A 21793-nucleotide genomic window follows, 5' to 3' on the forward strand; every position below is an offset into this window, starting at 1 on the left:
TTTAGACTTAGACTTTGGTGAGGTTAGGGACAGATAAAGAAATTTCCACTGCTTTCCCAAGACCTAGTTAATTGCAGAGTCAAGAATGCTAGGATGTGGGCAGATTTCTCTTTGTGATAGAGTAAAGCTCAAAGAAAAGCTGTTCCAAGATCACAGATGGTGCAAGAAAGTCTGAAAAATAAAGTAGTAGCTTAAAGCAGAGAAAAGTTATGATGATGGTAGTATATACTCCTTGGAGCTAATACACAGCTTGTCACAGCCCCTAAAAATCACAGGTTAGTAAGTATTAAAACTAGAACGTAATAATGACATTGTGTATTCCAGCCAAAACAAAATTCGCATTTGAATTTTATTTCCATTTCAATACATGAATACATGCACTGAAGGCTACAGACTCTATATTGACTGCAAAAGACAGAGCTAAGTTCAGATACTCCAAAATAAGTTTATTGCAGTGCTTGGATCCAAAAGCAATCAGTGAGAGTCAAAAAACAAACAAACAAACAAAAAAACTAACACCTACTCAAAGGTACAAAGGAAAACACCTGGGGGCTGGGGAAATGGGAAGAGAATGGAGAAAGAAGAGAGGGAGAAAAGCAATCCCAAAAGCAGAAAGAAGTCTGCTAATTGCATAGTAATGACAACATTGTCATTTGTTATGCATATATTATGCTTTGATACAACATGTGAAATACTGTTCATATACAGCCATAACAAAATGCATCCTGCTTCAAAAAAAAAAAAGGAGAAATATTCGATTTCCACAGAGAAAGGTCAAAACATAGGAAACATATCAAGCTATTGTTTGCTGGATTATATACAGACAGAATATATCAGTCATCTTATTACTACCATTAGTTCATTTGAATTACAATTGCGCCCATGGTCCAGGGGATGATTGCCATAGATTCCATCAGTGCTTTAGACTCTGAATCCTCTGAAACAGCAAGCAGCATACACAGGAGGGACGGGAGAATATTAAAGCATACTCTTTCAAAGGGAGCGTCTGCTTTTTCCACCAGCCATCTATCTAGTCCAAAAAAAAAAAAAAAGAGTTATCTAGTATAAGACTTAGATCTATCATCTATTCATAAATGCTTCCCTTTAAAGAACAACATATGGGGGAGTAAGAACTGACTCAAATTCTAATAAGGACCTACCAAATAGGTTTGCACTGTCATCGTGCATGGTCATGAAACTGAAACATCTGATAAACATTTATCTAATGTGCTGAGATTAAAGAAGAGCATCAGACTAATCAACACTAGAGGAATATGCTTTCCAGAAGAGCTCCATTTCATGGGGTTCCACTAAGTGGCCCATCTGCAGCTGCAACACACGCTTGTACTTCCTCTTGGCATCTGCAAAATGTAACAGCTAATGCCTGCTGACAGGTAGCAATCAATTTGTCTAGTTGGTTCTGGCACTTCGGCTCATGCAGAAGCAGAGATGTGAAAATGTTGCCCTGCAAGTGAAAGCCCAAAATGGGATGGGATGCAAATTAATTGCACGATTGTTTCCTTCAGTGCATGACTTTACAAAAGCATGCACTAAGTCTTTCCAACAATTTGACTTGCTTGAAGATGAGGTTGCAGCAAAGCTCCTAGTGAGACCAGGCAGCACAAATTATATGCATGTGATTTTTCTCTGCTATACCCATGATTTTACAGCTGGAATGCTATGCAAGTCAAAAAAATATCAGAGTTAACTTCTCTTCTGCAGCCTCTGTTCTTCAGGAGGTTTGCAAACAAGCATCTTTTGGATGCAAAAGAAAGCCATAGCCATAAATATTGTCCCTCTCACTGCTTGTGTAAACCATGGTGCCTGCACAACTCAAGCCATTCTGTTATGCACTGTATGAACCAAGACAAAGCATCCTTCATCGGGAGAGATGAAGGTCCACTACACCACAAAGCACTACGACAACTTAAATAATATACAGGAAGAAAAAAAAAAAAAAAGGAAAAGGAAAAATACAAGGAAATAAAGGGATGATATTGGGCAGTATGAAGAAGAATGGTCTCAGCATAAGACAGCTGCTTACCTAATGGTAAACTTCTGTAGTCACAGACTTTTTAGAAGGGCTTTGAACGAAGATGGTTTGCAGACCAGGGCCTGTTCATAATATAAATCATAGTATGAAAAAGAAGTATTAAAAGGTTAAGTGGGTTACAGTGATCGGCAACTGAAGGGAGGAATAAATAGTAAAATATTGCAGGAGATGTAGTAAGTGTGAGAGAATAAAGAGCCTTCAAAACAAGAGACAAACATCTTGCACTTAATGAGACGTTAGACGCTACTAGTTGATGGAGTCAGGAAAGAAGTGACAGTGGTCAAACAGAGAAAGTCAGACTTCAGCGAACAGACTGCTAAATCTTGGCTGACCAGGGAATCTGGTAATCACCGCACGGAAAACACAAGAGCCCCACCAAGCCAAACCAAGAGACTATAGGCAATGCCCACTGCTTGTAAACTTTTCTAAACAGATTAGTAAAGAAAACCAAAGGGAAAAGCCCCAGTGTCACTTGCCAGCTTCCTACATCTGAGATCTCTTACCTAGGCTTTACGCCAAGAAAGTTTTTGGTGGATTGATTCCTCTATTTAAAAGAAATAAATCTATGCTTACCCTACAGGACCTCACTATTAAATTTACTACCATCAGTCATCACTTATCTCATTTCTTCTAAAAAACTGCAAGGTTGAACGGAAATGCCAAAAGCAGCTTGAGATCTTTTCATCCACATGAAACCAGACAACCGCTGTGACCTTTTTCTCCTCAACTTCTAAGATGCTCACCTGTAGAGTGCTGCAAAGTCCACTCCTTTCCCAGACCCTGTTGAGAAACTGTGTTAAATACTTGTGGAAAATTCTTTTATGTTAATAGTTAGTGACATCATAACAACTTAAAGGTTGTACCAACCTGCAAACAACTTCAATCTTTTTGACAGACTGTTTTCAATTCCTCTAAATGAGTGATGAAATTCGTCACATGGATGAATAGAAGAGATACTGGTACAAGACAAGAATAATGAAAACACTTAGCTTCTTTAAAGGTTCCCAAATTACCAAGTACATCAATTGTCAGATAATTAAAATCTCGCAGGCAATTTCATGGACTTTGCGTTACAAGCCCAACAGAACTGAGTAATGGATAATAAAGACATCCGAAAGGTATCTTTTTTTTCCCCTTAGTCTTCACAGGTGGACTTTGCACCCAGATCTCTGTGTGTTTGAAGATGAGGTTGCAGCAAAGTTCCTAGCGAGACCAGTGAGAAGTGTGGTCAGCAATGGAGTAGCAAAAGGTTACCACTACTTACAGAGGCTGGATATTTTCAAACCCACAAGACCAAACGGAGCCCAAAGCCCTCAAGGGGCTGAATGTTTCAGTCAATCCAACAGTAAAATCGCCACCATCATTTATATTTATCACCATACATTTATGGTGTTCAGATCATTGATGCCTAGAAAACAGGTGGGTTACATTGGTCTTAAAGAAAGGTAAGGAGAATAAGGAGGACCTTCTCACCTGAAACCCTGTAAATTGTAGAGCTCATTGTTTTAGAATCCATGTCCAAAAACACAAAAAACAAGAAGGTAAATCGGGAAAAGCCAGCACTGGAATTAAGGGTAAATCATGCTTAACCAAATTGCCTTCTATGATCAAATGACTAGCTAGATGGAAAAGGGGAGAACAGTGGGTGTAACCTGTGGAGATGCTAGTAAGGTTTTTGGAAGCTGAAAGAACAGCTAGGCAGGCTGAAAGCAGGCTGCACTGCTGTGCTCAAAGAATATTGACTGTCCAATGGCTGGCAGTCAGAAACGAGCACCATATGCCAGGAATTCATACTGGGGACTGTACTGCTCAACAATAGTAAAGCAGTAAGATTCCAGAATAATGCAAAGATTTACACCTGGGATGGAATAAATCCATGCACCAATACACACTGGGATGCAGATGGGCAAGTATCAACCCCATTGAAAAGAACGTGACACATAGCAGACACCAATCTGAACATGAGCAGCAAATGTTTGCTTGTAATGAGCAAGGCAAACTATATACTCAGCTGTATTAGGAGAAGAACGGTCAGCAAATCAAGGGGAGTTATTATCCTTCTACATGGGTGCTGGTGAAGCTTTAGGAATCTGTGCCCAGTTTCAGGTGGATAAGGAGAATCTGAAAACATCCAGAGAAGAGTCACCAAGACGGCCAGAGGCATAGAGAACATGATTCGTAAGGAGCAATCAGGGAAGTCACGCTTCTGTAGCTCAATGAAAAGGCGAAGCATTGCTAGAAAGGATATAAAGATAAGAGAGCCACATTCTTTGTGGTTGTAGCAGATGATATAACAAGCTGTGATGACCACAATTTGCAACTTCAAAGGTTCCAACAGGACAACATGAAAAGCACATTGAAAATTTATGTCTTAGAGCTGCCTAATTTATGCCAGAGGGTCAACACATTCCTCGGGCTACCCTCTCTGTGCCCAACGTGCAGACAGACAATGCCACCAACCTTCTTGTCAACACCAAACTTTGTCCTGCTGAATCTAAACAACCAAGTAAAATATCTCCAACTGAAGTACCAAGAAATTAACAAAAAATACAGTATAAACTCCATCAGCATAAGGCCTGCACTGGTTTACCCCGAAAACTTTGTGTAGGTGATGACAGGTAACAGGTTTGGCGAATGAAGCAGAGATCACGTTTCCCTTTCTAGATACGTATCATTCTGTGAAGATGCCACAAAAAGGACTTTGCAAGCCTGAGCTGTCGTTTTGTAGCGTTTCAAAGTCCTATCTTCATCCTGTGCTTGCTTCTAGCCCAGATCCATAAGTTTGCCATTTAAAAAAAAAAGAAAAAAAAAAAAATCCTGTATTTGTAGCTGCTTTGTATGCCTGCAGTAAAACTGTCAACATCTAAACTCTCATGTAAACAGGTGCATATTTTAGCTTTCTCCCATTGGCATAATTATTAAGACTAGGGTAGGCAGCAGATTTTTATTTTTTTTTTAAGGCTCCAGTTATATCAATGGTAAGTTTGAATAGATTTTTAGTCTGCTGTAGTAAGGCAGTAAAATATAATAGCCTCTTAACTGACACATTGTTATCAGTCTTATTATGGCTTTCTTCAAGCCTGTCAGTGGATTATGGTAATTTTTTTAGTCAGGGATCTAATCAAAGTAGAAGACTGAGCTACTGACAGCTCAGGAGAAATATAACTGCTTACATACTGTCATGAAATTCTAACAGAGGCAGAAACTTCAGCTTCTTTCTCCCCCCCAGCTCTCCTCCTAGTAAAACAAAGCAACTTTTGGAACAACAGGTTTCTTTTCTACATCAACCAAAGAAACAAAGTTCAGTGCTTTCCCTCAAATTAATACAGCATTCAGAACAAGCAACTTTGTTCTTCAAGGCAGCTGGTGCAGTGAAAAGTTTGCAGGTTTACTAGTATTGCCCATGGCCATTTCAAAATGGTCTAGGAACTACTACAAACAAATCTTAAAATCTACCTGTCCCAAACCCACCCTCTGCTTATTTCTGAGGATCTGGTCAAATGAAACCATTAGTCTGCATAACAAGAAGTCCTAAGTAAGGTTGAAATACTCCCCTCTCATTACAGCAAGAAGAAAGCTGCATTTACTTTATTCTCCAAAGCACCAAGGAAGAGCTTTGTGCAGAAATTATACGGTGGCATAGAATGAGAAAAGCCAGGATTGTAATTCCATGCTGGGTGTGCAGTGGGTATGAGCAGTACTACATGACACTCAGTGGAGGTGGTCACACTGCAGTCCTTGGATTGTATCATACCTGGGGAGGTTTTCCATTTTCCTCAAGCTTTGTGGGTTTCTTCCCAAGTTTGAAGTCTTACAGACCATAAACCTTGTGCATTTCATAAGCAGTAGTTCCAGTGCAATTGTCACTGAACTTGTGATGGGAAGACATTAAAAACTGTGGAAGCTGCATTTATACACAGAGCTAAAGCATAGACAGAACACTGCATTAAAACCGTTTATATCAGCTCTCCTCTAAGACGGAGAAAGCAGAGAAGCTTCCACTGTCCGTTCTGTTCCTGCTTATCCTGCACGCCAGCCTGACAGCTGCAGTGGTGGTCAATGATCCAATGCATCCATTACAAACTACTCTACAACCAGTAACTTATTTCACATTGGCTACTGAAGAACAAGACGATACTAGTGCTTTAACATGGCTGATGTGAGCTCCAAACACTAACCTAGAAGTAAAAGGATTGACTGAAGAATGCAAGTCTGAAATCCCATCTATCAGACTAGCTACTGAACACTACATTTAATGAGTTATTAAAAAGGAAAAGAACAACAACAACAAAAACCCAACCCCCACCCACCACCCCCATCACTTCTCCCACCAAAAAAAATACCACCTGAGCCAGAGAGCAGACTGCTGGTCGCATATCTCACTAGCTTTTGTCACCGATAATACAAGAGAAAATGAGAACAAAGAAAACAGCAGTTGAAGAAAGTAACACACCCTGCTGCTGTAGACAACAACAACAAATTCTTGCCATAACAGGAGTGTTGCCACAGCTGGGACTTCATTCACATGCCCTCTGTGTATAAAAATAGTCTTGAATCCTGATCTGATGGCGAGTGACACTCCTTCAATAAAATAATTTATTTTGTGCTTATGAACGTGTGGAACATCAGAACACAGAGGCACAGGAACCAAGCTCTATAAAAGCATCTCTAAGAAGGAGTGTATGCACACAGCAAAGGCAGCCTTTCCTGAGCATACCAGTATCAGTCTGAAAAGAGGACATTTATACATGAATATTTGTAAGTCTTCTGCTTCTCCTTCCTGCACTTGTTTTTATTCTACAGGAACTACAGACTGCTAAAAATGCTCGTGCACGTGAGCTAAAGCTTGCCAAACTAAACTTGACATTAAATACAGACAGATCTGAAGCTGGGTGTTGCCCAATAGTATATCTGCATTATCAGCAACGTTACAAATCACACCCAAAGAACATTTTTATAAAGAAAGGCAAAACATTAAAAAAAATCCAAACTTGTTTTCTATTGCGTGCCAAATGAGAAAAGTTTCGTTTTTTTCAAAATCTATTTAAATTCCTGGCTAGTTGAATAGCCATTGTATTATCAGTCAAGCGCAATAATAAGAACTCCACAGAGCTTCCATGAGTCATAGTATCAGATCCAAAGCCTATTGATGTAAAGGTGAAATATTATCTTCTCATTTACTTTAAATGATTTTGGTTCAAGCCTATAGCAAAAGACATGAAATGAAGCAAAACCGCTTGAAACAAGCTAAAACATTTCTTAAGATTAAAGACAAATAATTATGTGATACAGAATCTTCAACACTGACTGCTTACCATTATGGGATTTAATGCATTTTCCATAGTTTCTATTCCACAGTGAACTGAGGTTATCTGCAATAAAGATTCCAGTAAGACATTTCACCCTGCTTTTTTTTTCAAATTCCTAATTTTTAACCAGTTTTTGTTAGTCTTCAGCAGCATCCAACCTTTTTAACAGCACACTGATTTCAGTAACTAATGAATCAAGCTTTAGGACAAACAAGTGAAAGTATGTAACTTGAGGGTAGAAAGGAAGGGGAAGTGGAAATACTATTCTAGTAAATGATACACGTAGTTAGCTTTTGCAGCTGAAGGAAAGGCACTGCAAATAGTACAATGGGGCTGGAATTACATAGGTGAACAAGTACCTTCTACTAAAATCTGTCCTTTTATAGGTCTCCATTTATGTTTCTATCTGGACCCAACATATATTTATCCCATATTTATCCCATGCCCTTGAGGCATATATCAGGCCAAGAAAAAAAGATTCCTTCAAACCTGCAGAATGATATTTAGAGGAAACTTTTCTAAGCAGCATTAGCATTTAGCTAATAACTATCACACAAACTTTTACCTAAGCATTGTTCCTACCTGCTGAGAGCAGAAGGAAAGAAGTGACAAAGCAAAACTTCTACAAACATGAAGGTACACTCCATCTCTAGACCTTCTTTTGAATTCAGATGTGCTCTGCTTAGTAATCATTCATCACTGAACTGCTTCATTCAGTAACCAAGTTCTAACTGACCAGCACTATAAAACATGAATTGTAACTAGTGTTAATGGAAGTACCTTACAAGTACAATGTCCAATAAGTCATTAACAGGCTCTGGGCAAATACCGTGTTAGCTTTCTGTGTGTACGTGTTCTTTGTAAATAACAAAACAGTCAAAACTGGAAGAAATGTCTTTAAAGCTCCCATCAATATTCATCCTTTGTTTAATTCAGTCAAATTCCATCCATTAATATTTGATAATAATACATTTATGTTACTGATACTACAAATTAGTAAGTGCACACTAGTGACAGGTGCGAAATCAATAGAAGAAAGTATTGCTCTTCCAAACAAAAGCCATGCCAAACGCCAAAGCCACAAGTCAGTGAGATCTGGGATGACCAGGAACGGTATAGCCACGTACCACACTAACACACACTGTGTGCAAGCTCTGACTGGGCCACAGAGTGCCCATATCTCAATTCTCCTGCTCAGCCTGGCACTTGAGCACATTCTTTTCACATGGACAACTGTACAATGGGATACCAGCTTGACTGGCAAGGAAGTACAGCCACTGCACAGCAATGAAGTAAAATTTACAGCATTAAAAGTTTACTTTCCCTCTGAGATTTTATCTGCCTTCCTAGTGGCAGGTTTCCTACAAGGGCACCTGCTAATTTAAGGTCCTGGGAGGTTCAGTTGATGGCATAGCATATGCTTCTTGGTGGTATTTCTCACCATCACAACACGAACAAATACTGACTGCAAAACTCTACCGTCCCCTTTAAAAATAATTGTAAAAGGTAGAGATTTCTTTCAAATCTTCTGGAGTAAAGTAGTATTTTTTTTTCCTTTTATTCTGCTACCACCCTGTAACGTCCTGCTTGTAAAACTGGCAAAGAACAGGCAATTACTTTTTGCCTATTGTGGCCCAGTGAATGAATTAAAGCTAACTGAAGGAGCTGAGTGGTGAAAGGTATACAAACTAAATGTGGATTCCCTTACGTCAACTTTGAGTGATGCCTTCAGGGAATCCTGGATGTATTCTTACAGGATTAAGGGTTTTTTGTTTTGTTTTTAGTTGTAGAACACAGATTGGTCATGATCAAAGGTCACAAAATAAGGACATGATGTAAGGGAGTTCTTCTTTCCACTATTTCCCCTGTACAGTGCACCTAAAATAACATCATTGCATGCTACATAGCAGAATTGAATCAATTATATCAGATTGTGTTCAAATACATGAAGCCCAATAATGAGCATTTGGTTAATTGTTCACCCTTTTCAGGAAATGCAGTCTTGTGGGAAATTGACAATCAAAATAAAACACTATGTTATAGCCTGTGGGAAGCACTTCTGCTCCAAAAACAATGACAAGTATCATCGTCTTTCGTTGTGGAGGAATCCCCCACCAACATAGGCTACTGCTGATTAGCAGGCACAAGCAGAATGAACCACCTGTATGCCACACAGATTTCCGAACAATACCACTCTTACAGACCCAGAAGTATCAGGCCACAGATGGTGCTTTAAAAATCATCACTAGGGCAGTTTACTGCATCTCACCTCAATCTTTATTGTTGCAATTACAAGACAATATAAGCAAATTAGTCACCAAAATTTCACAACAGCTATAGTTCTTTTTCACGAAATCCACAGGATCACAAAAATAGCAGTAAATATTATTAACCCACATCATAGTCTCAGGATCTCGCATCACCGTCTCCTCTTTGCATATCATCTGTGTGGTGAAGAATGTCACACATCTTGGTCCCTGTGGAGGCCTTGAAATAACAGCTTTTTAGAGACCAGGGATGCTGATGGAAATGCCTAAGTTAATTAGAAAGGAGAAAGCCTTTTAAGTTCTCATCAGTTCCCACACTCCTGTGACAACTGGCACAACTTCAGACCTTCCTCCTTAATTCTTATTATTTTATTTGCCTATTTAAAGGGATTGAAGACTTGCTCTTCTTTCTCTTGCTAAAGTTGATGCTCGGAACGAAGTCCATGTTATGACCAGGTAGGAAGTCATTTTCTTTCCATCTAGTCAGCCATGATTACTAGACTGTGCTATAAAGATATCACAGGAACTTCGGACTGGGCTCGTCTGATAGCCTACTTATCATACGCAGTTCAGTTGCCCAAGCCACATGGACAGAGCTTGCTTTTCTGCACATACTCCAGTCCATGAAAGTACCCTTCCCTGGTCATTTCCATCTTTTTGTTGTTTTCCATGCAAAGGACTGATTCTCCTTAAAACCAGCTTTTTACAAACACGCATATTCTAATGTTCAAATGTACATTCTGATTTCAGTGCTATAAGGGATCATTATGAAAATTAAATGGCAGAAAAGTTAGCTTTAAAAAAATCCCTGAATCCTATACATTTCTGAAGTTGTAACAGAATTTTAGAACTGACAGGATAAGCCATTGCTCCAGAGGTGATCATCACCTTTGACTGCAACACCATTGTACATTTGCAAAAGTACATTTTCAAAACAAGTCTCCTCTTCCAACTCATTCAGTGAAGGTAAAAAGAAAAAACCCTACTGAAAAAAATCATGATGTGCAACTGATAAGTCAGATGGGCTACAATGGCATTACATTCCAAAAAATCCCCTGGAGAAGACTGACTCACCACCTCATTTTTTCAATTACCGTCATTAAAAAAGTTTTCTGTATTGCAATCACTTTATCTTGCAGGGAAGGAACTAAACTTTTTTCTCTCAAGCAGAACAATTAATCTGTTTAAGAAAAACTACGTAACTTCTACTAGTAACTGGAAAGCGTTAGAATCACAAGCTCATAGGCTCTGACAGGAGTAATTAACTAGTCAAGCACACAATGGGGAACAGCGTGCCTAGTATCAGTTCTGCTGGTTCCACGGGATCACAAACATGAATTAAATAGTTTTTGTTTCCTTGTTTTAGTACCACACAAAAAGAAAAGCAGATGTACCATTTGTATGCATAAACAAATACAAGCTGAAAGACAAAAGTGGCATGACTACCCAGCACAGGTAAGGCATCAGCTAAGCTATGCATTCACATCTGGGCACCACATTTCAGCAAAAACAGACCACTTGGAGGCAGTTCAGGGAAGAACAATGATCAGAGATCTAAAAAAATATCAGATAATAGGAAAGACAAAAAGGACTATTTGGCTTTAAAAATCTCTTTTTAGTCTCAGTCACAGCAAAAAAAGAGACTCATGTTAGGTAATAGAAGTTTTCCATTAGTAAAGGCAGTGAAGGTCCTTGAGGCTAGACACCTGTCAGGAATGACATCAGTGTAGTTCATCCTGTTTCTAAACACTGGCACAGGGAACTTCTTGTGATCCAAGAATAATTCCTGATTCTTTGCATACACCCTCTTTCTTTTCCTGATTCTTTGCATACCCTCTTTCTTTTCAAACTGTTTTGTAGTATCTAACCCATTCTAGTCTGTCTCTGCTTTCTGGCCTAGGATAGCCCAAGCAGTCATTCACTTACTAAAAGTTGTTGTAAGCAGGTCTGAGGACAGAAAAATGACAGGAAAACTTCTGTTGGTTAAAGAGAAGAAGAAAATACGTGAACTTCTACGAATAAAGTATTTTAAAGTAAAGTATTCCAAAGTAGTAATTTAGGGAGTGTGATCCTCTGTACAATTTCCTGAGAGTTGGTATATTCTTGAGAATTTTCTTGTTAAATCAAAGCTAAGCATTACTGCAGCTGAGAAGCAATACATCAAAGCTGTACAGCTTATTGTGCTTCCCTTCTCTCTTCCAAAAATTTTTAAAAGCTATGTGAATTCTAGACAGACATATATATCTTCTTGCACCTGCCACATACATGCACATACTAATTATGCTTAGGAACCAAAATGAAGGAAATTAAGTTCAAAAATGACAATGCAACAACACCGTAATATCTGCCTGCTTATAATATGTCTCTGTGTTCACTTGTCAAATAATCACAGTATGCTAAAATAACCTGTCTTTTCAGAAACGTTTAACTATCTTCATCCCTTACACATGATTTAGCAACAATTACAATATTTATTTGTGGAAGGAGAAAGTAATAAAAGGGAACTAATGAAAAGCATTATTAATGGGTAACACAGTAACATTAATAAGCACAGAGCAAATGGGGCAAGTACATTAGTAATAAAGAATAGGATTATTGGAAGCATTGCACGCTGGTCTCTGGTTCTTTTCATCTGTATAAAAATAGGTATTGTACCACTGTATTGTTTAACCTCTTAGCTTCATTACGTTATTTATTTTCCAAGAAGAACCAACATCCACCAGGATGGCTACAGGCTCCAGTAGTTATGAATGTAATGAAATTTGATGCAACTATACAGGACTAACACCATAAATTAATCAATATTATAGTTAGATTAGTACTTATGTTATTTAGGAAAAAAATAATCTTGCAATAGGCTTTTACTGCTTTGTTTAATGTTTTAAGATTTGTATGTCCTGTTGAGTGATCAGTCCTCATTAACGTGAAATCTTATAGGACTATTTGTGCCACTGAGAAATTCCACAATGTGGCACAGACACAGCTATCAGCCTCTGGAACTTCATCTATTCTTGTGAAGGACAGAGTTTGACAACATATGCATAAGGAATAGTAATTTACATCTCAGTCTCATCAAATTCAAAGGATGAGCGTGCCATTAGTTTCACACAGCTATGCCAAGGCAAAGAGCAAGTGAATAGCTTGTTCCACTGCTGGAATAAGTTACAAGCAGCCTACGCAGAAGCCCAGGCAGAAAAGCAAAACCATGACGGTGCCTCAGCCAGCTCTTCTCACAGTCCAGCACATCTGAACACATTTAGATTCTTCTGTGGCTTGTGCTAATACACCAAAGCACAGACACCTGCCTCATTCTCTGCTGCACGAGAGGTGGTGTTTACTTCTGGTATGGGGCAGACGAGACAGTAGATAAAGTCAAAGTTGTCTGCCCTTAGTTTAGACCATTTGGTGACTATACTTAGACTGGGTCAGACTTAGAGGCCATTTGCTTCCCTCTTATGGAATAGGGGAAGAACAGGTAGAACATTTACTTACGATATTCTAAGGAATTTTCTTAAAGGCCCACGTATACACACATTTCAATAAACCACATTCCTCTGTGACTACATTTGCCCTTTACCTCCATTACAGCCTAGATGAATTAGTTACCATCCATTGTTCGGCTAGTCCTGATTTGTCCTAATATGTAAATTATGCTCCTGCCTCATTTAAATACCCTAGAGAGCAGTTTTTCCTGTATTTAAATCATTGTACCACATATTACATGGACAATGAATCCAGCCTGGAGTGCTTGCCTACACTAATGCATATAACTAATGAAATGAAGATTAATTAGTGAAATACTAGCGCAGTGATATAAGATATTAAGCACTCTGAGTATATTAACGACTAATGACATATTTAAGAAATATTTGAATAAACACTGAAACCGAAAGCTTCAGAGCTTGAATCTAGAAATCCAAACACACAATTGCCAGCATGCGATACACAGCTGAGTTGTTACATTGGCAATAAGTGCAGTGCCAAATCCACACCACAATTCTCTTTGCTACCACCAATTACAGGAAGAAAATGCAGCCACTCCAGTACTTTGCTGACATATACGGCTGTTGAGAATCAGTTTGACTTTTAATATAACTTAAAAGAACATCAGGTTGGTTTTAAATTACATTTTGATGTAGCTTAAGTTGAACTTAACCAGATTTTCTGAAGTCATTCATTGCCAACACCTGTTGGACACCAAATGCTTTATTTTAATATTGAGCTTTTTTAAAAATTACTTTTTATTTTAAAACTGAGCTTTATTTTAATAATGCTTAGTCAAAAACTTCACCACCTCTTCAGCTCCCACACCAACTTAGTGCAGTCTTAAGAAGGCTGTGTCAGTCTGAATGTGTTTTTCTACCTGGAAAATCCTCAAGGTCTAATGTTTGTTTGAAGCACCTCTCCCCCCAGATACATTTATTCTGCATCCTGAATGCTATTGTTACTGAAATTCAGACCACAAGGAGTTTGTTGCTGTTTTTCCTGTCCTCAGAATAGAGTTTAGGGAAGCTTTCTTGCTTCAGCTAAGGATAATTGTACCCAAACTGGTATTTGTTTGTATGAAGAGTCAGGAGTTATCACATTATCTGCACCAAAACAGGGGTCAGAGGCATACCCTGGAACACTGAGCTTCTATAGTTATTTTCTCATATATAGAAGCAAGCCATGATGCAAGAGGGAACAATATGAACTTGAACCCAGACCTACTGTAACTGTGCTGGAAAAAAAAATATGTAGAAACAATGCTGTAAAATCTGGATGGGAGATTTATATTACTATCATCCTCTACATAATTCCCAGAGTTGGATACTAAAGCCTATATATAAAGTGATTTTCAGCTCTCTTATAAAATTAATCTCAGAGAAACATCCCAGCATACAAATACTGAGTTTTCTTTTTATTATTTATTCAATCACTAGATAGATAAATCGCATCTGACGAGCCACGTTTAGGAAGCTGAGGTCAATGGTGCTGAAATAGCAGTCTGTAGGATACACATAAACTCAAGAAAAGCTTTACATTAGAGAGGTTTTTGTGGCCTCCTTAGCCACTCAGTAAGTTATAATGGAGGGTCTCCTCCAGACTGCAGAGCTTCTGAGAAAGGCGAGCTAACAGAGTTGGGGAAATACAATCTCTGCTGCTTACACACTTCCTTGGTGGCACTGACAAAACTGGTGATAAAGCCACTGGACTCCCCTGCCACTCCTAGAAATCAAATACACATTCAAAACTTCCAGTTGTCTTTCCCAACATGCACTCTTCTGGCCTGGCCTGCCCCCTTCCCTCACTTGAGTGACTTCATACGATGCAGGGAAAGCCAGGCTTTTCTGTGTTCAAACAGGTGTCAACGTGAGAGTTGCAGAACAGATATGAAATTAATCCAAACTATGTGTGGGGGATGATACAGCCTGACATCTCGATCCCTGTGTGAAACCTGTTGTCCAAGATCCATTTATAGCTTAAGTTTCAAAACAGACAAAGGAATTTAGAGAATTCCAGTACTTAAGTCTCGACTGTAAACAGCCATGTAGGTACCTAGTCTGTGAGCATGCTCATACACTTAAGTGGGGGGTGAGAGGGTGGCATTCAGTGTCTCTCTGAAGGTAGTAATGCAAGAAATAAAAAACAAAAAAGTCCAGAAATGTTAGTCCAGGTTTTCTGCCATGTCTGTTCTGAACATGCTTCTCTCCCCCTCACAGGGATTTAGAACAGCAACCAACAAACTTCTGTGTCAGCAGCCAGGAACCATAAAGGTTCAGTTATGCTTTGACCTAGTCCATTATCAATAGAGACCTTTCTGTGCAAGCGAAAAAACAGGACAGACGACTAAGGTGAAACACTAACTACCAGCACTATCATACATCTTGTTGAATTCACCTCACTAATACCAGGGCAGATCATGCAAATTACCTGCCTGGGGCCTAATAAATTTGGTCCCCTGAGTTTTCAGCCTGGTATAATCACTAGCTTGATTAATTGCATGGCAGTTCCCTAATCCTGCACTGCTCACTCAGAGGATAAGCACTGGATACTTAATTTATATTTATTTTTTTTAAAGCTTCTAGAGGCCAAAGTCTATCTTTAATGCATATAATTAGTTCACTCCTAAAAACCAACCACCTGATTGATTGTGGCAGGTTACAGGTAGCCTTGAACCTTTTGAATAATCACAGTATGCTCTTGCCTTGGTTTATTTCCACTTCTATCAATAGCAGTGAATCAACAGTTTCCATTATCAACTGAAAATACCAAGTGCCGTCCTGCAGTCTCAAAGATAGGACACTCCATAATTATTTACTTTAACATTTCTACAAAGTTAGTAGTTCTGTCTTTTCTAATTCTAACACACATTTTGGTATTCGGCATTCCATTTAAAGTCACAGCTTTGGGAGTTTGCGGGCTTTTTGAGAAAGCAGACCCCTAAAATTTGATTTCATATTGTTAATTAAAGTGAATTTAAAGAAAGACTGAGAATATGAATCTCAATGGCTTTAAAGAGACTGAATAGAAGCCAACTAATTAAGAAATTAGCACTTACTACTACTAAAAACAAACCCACAAAAAAAAAATTTAAGCCAGTCTTGTGATCCGGAGTTGGGTTTTCAAACTCTCAAAATGAAGAGCTGCCCTTTAAATGAATTCATACTGCGTGGACTTGGATCAGTTCTTGGGCGCACAGTAGAAATTCACATCTAAGTGAATACAGCCTCTTTATGAAGAAAAGCTATGAATGAATAGCTTAATTGGACACTTGCAAAATTAACTTGTCAAAAGTAATTACTCTATACAAGATCCAACTGGAAATCTTTTCTATCAACCACAATTTCAAATAGTATTTAAGCTATTCCTTGGCCTTTGAAGATACATTTGCAATGTTCTGTTTACTTACTATGCTACTACCATGCATTTTCAAATCTCTCGAGCACATTTTGGTCCAAAGAGACAAAAATTCATTTTGTGTTCAGTCCAGAAGAAGTTAGCAGACAGACTGCCTGTATTTTTCCAAGAAAGTTTTCTCCTTCTTCCTTCTCAAATCAGAGTAAAATCTTCCTGACTAAACAAAACATTCGGCTTTGTTTAAATTAAAAATCCATTTTCTATTTTATACAAAGGAAGCAAGCAACTATTAAAACTTGGAGACATTCAGTGATTGAGAAAGAAATATGATCACATATGTACATATGATCACAAACTAGGGAAGCAAGGCTGTAATTACAAGACATTAGAATTCACATGGTAACTACCATGGAAGGTAGATTACCCCCTATACATCGAGGGAATAAGCTACTTTGCATTATCTAACACTATGTACCTAAATAATATGTCCATATCTCAGAGCACATCTTGTTGTGCTGCTCCTGTCCTTTGTGGCTGGCAATCACTAAAGATTGCCACCAAAAAAAACAACACATGAACAAATGGACAAATTAAAACATTTTTTTCTCCAGTTAATGCTTAATTGGGCATTTCAGAACATTTTAAGAAGACAAGAGACATGCTTTGGGAAAGCAGATTCCAAGAAGAGGTTAAATCTCTCAGTCTTGGGACCTAGAAGAAACAGTAAATTTTGCGTGACTCATATAGTGGTAATAAAATGCTCCCCAAATTAGATGCTTCCCGTCTAGTACCGTGAGACAGAAGATCATAAGTGGAAAAAGAAAATCTCTTGATACATATGTGCATTTCTTTCATCCATGGAAATGTCAGTTGTATATTCAAACTAGTGTCTCACTAAATTTCCACCTCAGTAACATAGCAAGCAGCAATCCAAAGTGTGCCGTTGAGGCCAGATATATCACATAGCCTTCCAATACATGGTTACCACTGCACTCCTGGCCTCCTTCTGTACATTCAACACAACACATGAATTGTCTAGTGACACGGAATATCACTTCTCCTCACCGTGATACTGCCCTGATGGAATCACTTGCGTTGCTTTAATGTGTACAGTAGCAGAAAAAGAAGAGATCAAAGGTATCGTTAGAACAAAACCCAGCAATGCATGCACAGGCTATTAGAGCTGCTAAGGCCACTACTGTGAGCACTGGAAGGAGGAAAAAAGGAAATACTATTTCAGACTACTTTATAGACAGAAAGCCCTACCATCCTATAAATGCCGATACTTTGAGAAGAAGGGCATATGGCAAAGCTAGAAAGGCTGGTCTCTAAAGTACCTTAGGCAAAGACATTATCTCAATTGTCTAACACATGCTAACTCTTTCGGGTTTGCTTTCACAAAAGTTTTGGGATCAATCCCAAACACTTTACTCATTGCAAACTCTTGCTGAATTCCCTTAGAGTTCTGTTTTAAGAAGGTCTATGGAAGCAGCCTTCTGACACAGACTATACTGTGCTGCTGCTGGTTTGTACTGAATTCCTCGCACACACCACTATACTGGACAAGGCAAGGAGGAAATACAAACTTCAAAGATTATCCAATTTATTAAAGCTTAATGAGCCATTGCTGCAATATGTGCAAAGCACACAGCATCTCTTACATTCTGGCTTCAGACTGCAATTTACTAATCAGTTTCTGAAGCTAAAGCACCTCAGTCCCACAGCAGTTACTGACTGATAGGTTAATAAAAGTTTCTACGGAGAGAATTTCACTTCTGTAATTGGAAGTTTAAGGGCAAATCTGAGATGACTGGGGGGGAAGATGAGAACCATACCTTTAAAACAACAGTAAAAGAAGCATTCTATTATCCATATATTTTATACAGATATATTGCTTTAATACAGCTGTTGGATACAAGACTGAACAATTATTCATAATTGTTCTAAAGAATAAACTGAAAGACAGGCCCACTTTAACACAATCTGTATAAAACACCATCTCAGGAGTATTCATTGTGGGCCAAAGTATCCCATTGGCAGCCAGGTCCATAGTTCAAAATGATATTAAAAAAAGATTCTGGTAGAATATTATCCCCATCTTTTGATCAGTCCGCAGTCTGTGTGAAATAGATCTGATACTGGTGGGCAGCAGTTCAAACCAGTCAGCAGGAACTGACGGTGCCCCCAGGGACAGAACAAACAACACAGGATTAAGTATTTGATTCAACTTTGGTAGCAGTCCTTTCTGTTAGGACACTAGATATATAAGTAACAGAACGGGAAGCAAGTTTGAGCTGCTTCTGTGTGTTCTGCCCTCTTTTGTACCCAAAGAGACTCATTTCTCCATGTCGTCACAATGTGACACTGATTACAAGCTCTCAATTAATGCCTGTGAATAAGACTATCTGTACCAGGTCCATGAAGAAATCATGACCAGGATTAATAAGCAATCAGCCTTTGAGTCTTGGGAAAAGAAGATGAAAAAAAAAAAGGGGGGGTGTCTCTCCACTTAATCTGCTACGCAGTGGTACTTCATTTCTTCTATATTTCACTCATCACTTCACTATGGAACACTGGAAGTTTGTACAGGAATAAATATTATTCAAATAGTGAAATGGATGAATAATTTCAAGGAAGGGCACTGGCATTCGCTTTTCACTCACGAGAGGAAGAAACGCTTACATTTTTTTAATTCAGTATCAGAAAAGTTACCAAGCACAAAGGTATGGCCAAAATACAATATAGATGGAGAAAATAATAATGAAAAATAGTCAACATTCTTGTCACTTACCAAGAAAGCAGAAGATAAATGTGATTGTTTCAAATGCTACAGGCTTTGTGTGGAACTCAGGACAGCAACGCAACTATAGAAGTAAAAATTTATTTACGTCAAAGTGTAAAGACATTATGTCTTGCAGGATGAGGGCTTTCAGCCTGGGTTCTTTGAGCCCACTTGGGTGATGCGTGACAACACATAGGCGTAAACAGTCAAAGGCAACGTATAGAAATATAGAAAGTCTTGAAAATAAGTGAATAAACCACTCCTTAAAAATCAACTCTAAACAAGCAAAACCGTTGTCTGTGTTATTGCATGAAAACAATGTGAGCCAAGGGCTGCCTCACGTGAGGATGTGGAACTTTATTCAAAGCTTTTGAGTATCTACCTGCAATATTTTCGCTCTTTCCCCTTCATGTACAGTACTGCACTAAAAGCATAGAAGACATTAATCAAAGTCCTATCTGGAGAACAGTTTTAATTCACATCCTTATTGCTTCAGACAATAAAAGCAGTTCTTACCACTAACAACACCAAAGGCAGTCACTCAAAGCACTGTGCTAAGGCTGTAGAATATCATTTTCTTCTAAAATATATTCAACTTATAAATAATCCCACATTTTAAAGAAAACCCCTCTCTGAAAACAGAGCCTTAACAGGATTCAACAATTGAGACTACCTTTAAACTGGTTTTGATTAAAAAATTAATTTTAGACTAATGTCATTATTATAATTGGCTTACTGCAAGCATTATGTTGCTTGACAACTCTTTCAAACAGTTCCTTCACTTTTTTTCATGATAGAAAAAGTCACTAGTAATTGAAGGTTTTGTTGATTATTAATGCCTTCTCTCAGTCAGTGAAAACACTTACATACATATTCCTGATTTGACTGTTCAACTGCAATTTTTGCTCTTTAGCAAACTTAACATAGATCTTTGTGTCTATTTTTTCCTGGGGTGGGGCTGTCAGCTGGAATGTTATAAATGAGTCCATGAAATTGAAGCCATAAATAATTTAAAAGGATACCAGAGCAGCCAATCTATATCTCAAGTGCATTTTGGAAGGTATACTTCGTCTAAAACTAAATACTTCTGACTAGCGGCTACATCATGCTACCTTCAGAAACAGCAGATTAGGATTTAGTCCTGTGCTTTATACAACAGTATTTAATTCCTTCCCTTATCCTGGGGTTAAGGGAGAAAGTTCTTGATCTAGCACTGGTTATGTGAAACCATACGCTACTGAAATATTATCTCTCTGACCTTACATATAAAGTCACAGATAGTCTGAAACAAGAGTTGTTGCTCTTAATTTAGGAAGTAACAGGCCTCAGGCATAACAGTTCCTTGAAATTTCATTGGAAAATGCACACGGGGGAAAAAGAATATACAAAAAATGCTATGCCAAAAAAAAGCACTTAAACACACGGATAAGTTAGTCTCGCTTCTAAATGAAGTAGAAAGAACGCATGCAGTAAAGAACAAGGCCAAAGTGAAAACACAGCCTCAGAAGACATTTTTAAGGGAGTTTCACATCGGTGCCAATACAATTAAAGAACATACAAGTCAGCTGAAGATCAACTGAAATATTATCATTTTCTTCTGTGTGCTCCATCAGGCAATATATACATGAGAGCCACGTGATAACTTTATGAACTTTTCTTTAATTTGGACTCTTTAGCCTAGACTCTGTTGTTTCCAAATATAGTTCCCATTACTTGAAAAACATACTATTAAAAGAAAACAAACAAAACACAACAACAAAGCACTACCAGCAACAAAACATGTTCCCTATAGACTAAATTGTATCTAAATATAGGCTTAATATAACTACTATATTACAACATAAAACACTTACAAAACATTGTATTTTATAATGTGTCCAAACCAAAAAGAGTGATCGCCTTTGAAGTAAATTATACAAATTTCCACCTAAACAAAATGAAATCCTGAATGCTGGAAATCATTCCAAAAGTACCATAGGCTCATAACGAAGCTTTAAAATCTTTGTCAAGAATCAACACCAATGCAGTAAAAATATACTGGGGAAAAAAAATCTGTTACACCTCCAATAACTGAATTTCACATTGCAAAAACAATTTGATTAGACAGCAGGATTTGCAGTAGTACTCACCATAAGATGATCAGTAACATTGAAGCCTCTCAAACAAATGCTGCCTTTGGAGAATGGATTGCAAGCCTCCCCAAGCACACTAAGCCCAGTAGCCACTCTGCTTCCAATTCAGTGCCCTGAACCAAACAGCGCACACAGTGTACCAAAGCACTCGTTACCAGAATGCCAACACCTGATTCAAACCACAGGTGCAGCCACTTGCTCGCTGCAGCACTGCCAGGCAAGACAAACAATGTGAAAATCAGTTCAGGAGAGCCATAGTATAAGAGGTTCTCATCACTGAACCAAAGATACAGGTTCTATCCTGCCATGTAGTCTCTGAGGAATGATGAATTCACCTTCTACATAACTGTTAGTATCTGCATGTTACTTTCAACTTCCATTATTGTTTAACAGAAATGTGTAAATTTTTC

The 21793-nt window shown here is 38.3% G+C and overlaps 2 long non-coding RNA genes across 4 annotated transcripts in view; both read right to left on the bottom strand.

Annotated features, from left to right (window-relative positions):
• Positions 1 to 21793, bottom strand: part of LOC310899672 — a 224263-nt gene that overhangs the window by 199451 nt on the left and 3019 nt on the right. The gene's annotated exons all lie outside the window — the stretch shown is intronic.
• Positions 159 to 21580, bottom strand: LOC310899668. 2 transcript variants are annotated; one of them, XR_014584468.1, is made up of 5 exons: positions 21381 to 21580; positions 2921 to 3009; positions 2797 to 2833; positions 2045 to 2115; positions 159 to 1030 (listed from the first exon to the last, which is right to left on the bottom strand). It is a non-coding gene; the product is annotated as an uncharacterized lncRNA (long non-coding RNA). The 2 variants fall into 2 exon arrangements; XR_014584469.1 differs by having other exon boundaries at positions 161 to 1026; positions 21381 to 21578.

Source organism: Anser anser, assembly GCF_964211835.1.
Source record: "Anser anser genome assembly, chromosome: 4".
NCBI classification, from domain to species: domain Eukaryota; kingdom Metazoa; phylum Chordata; class Aves; order Anseriformes; family Anatidae; genus Anser; species Anser anser.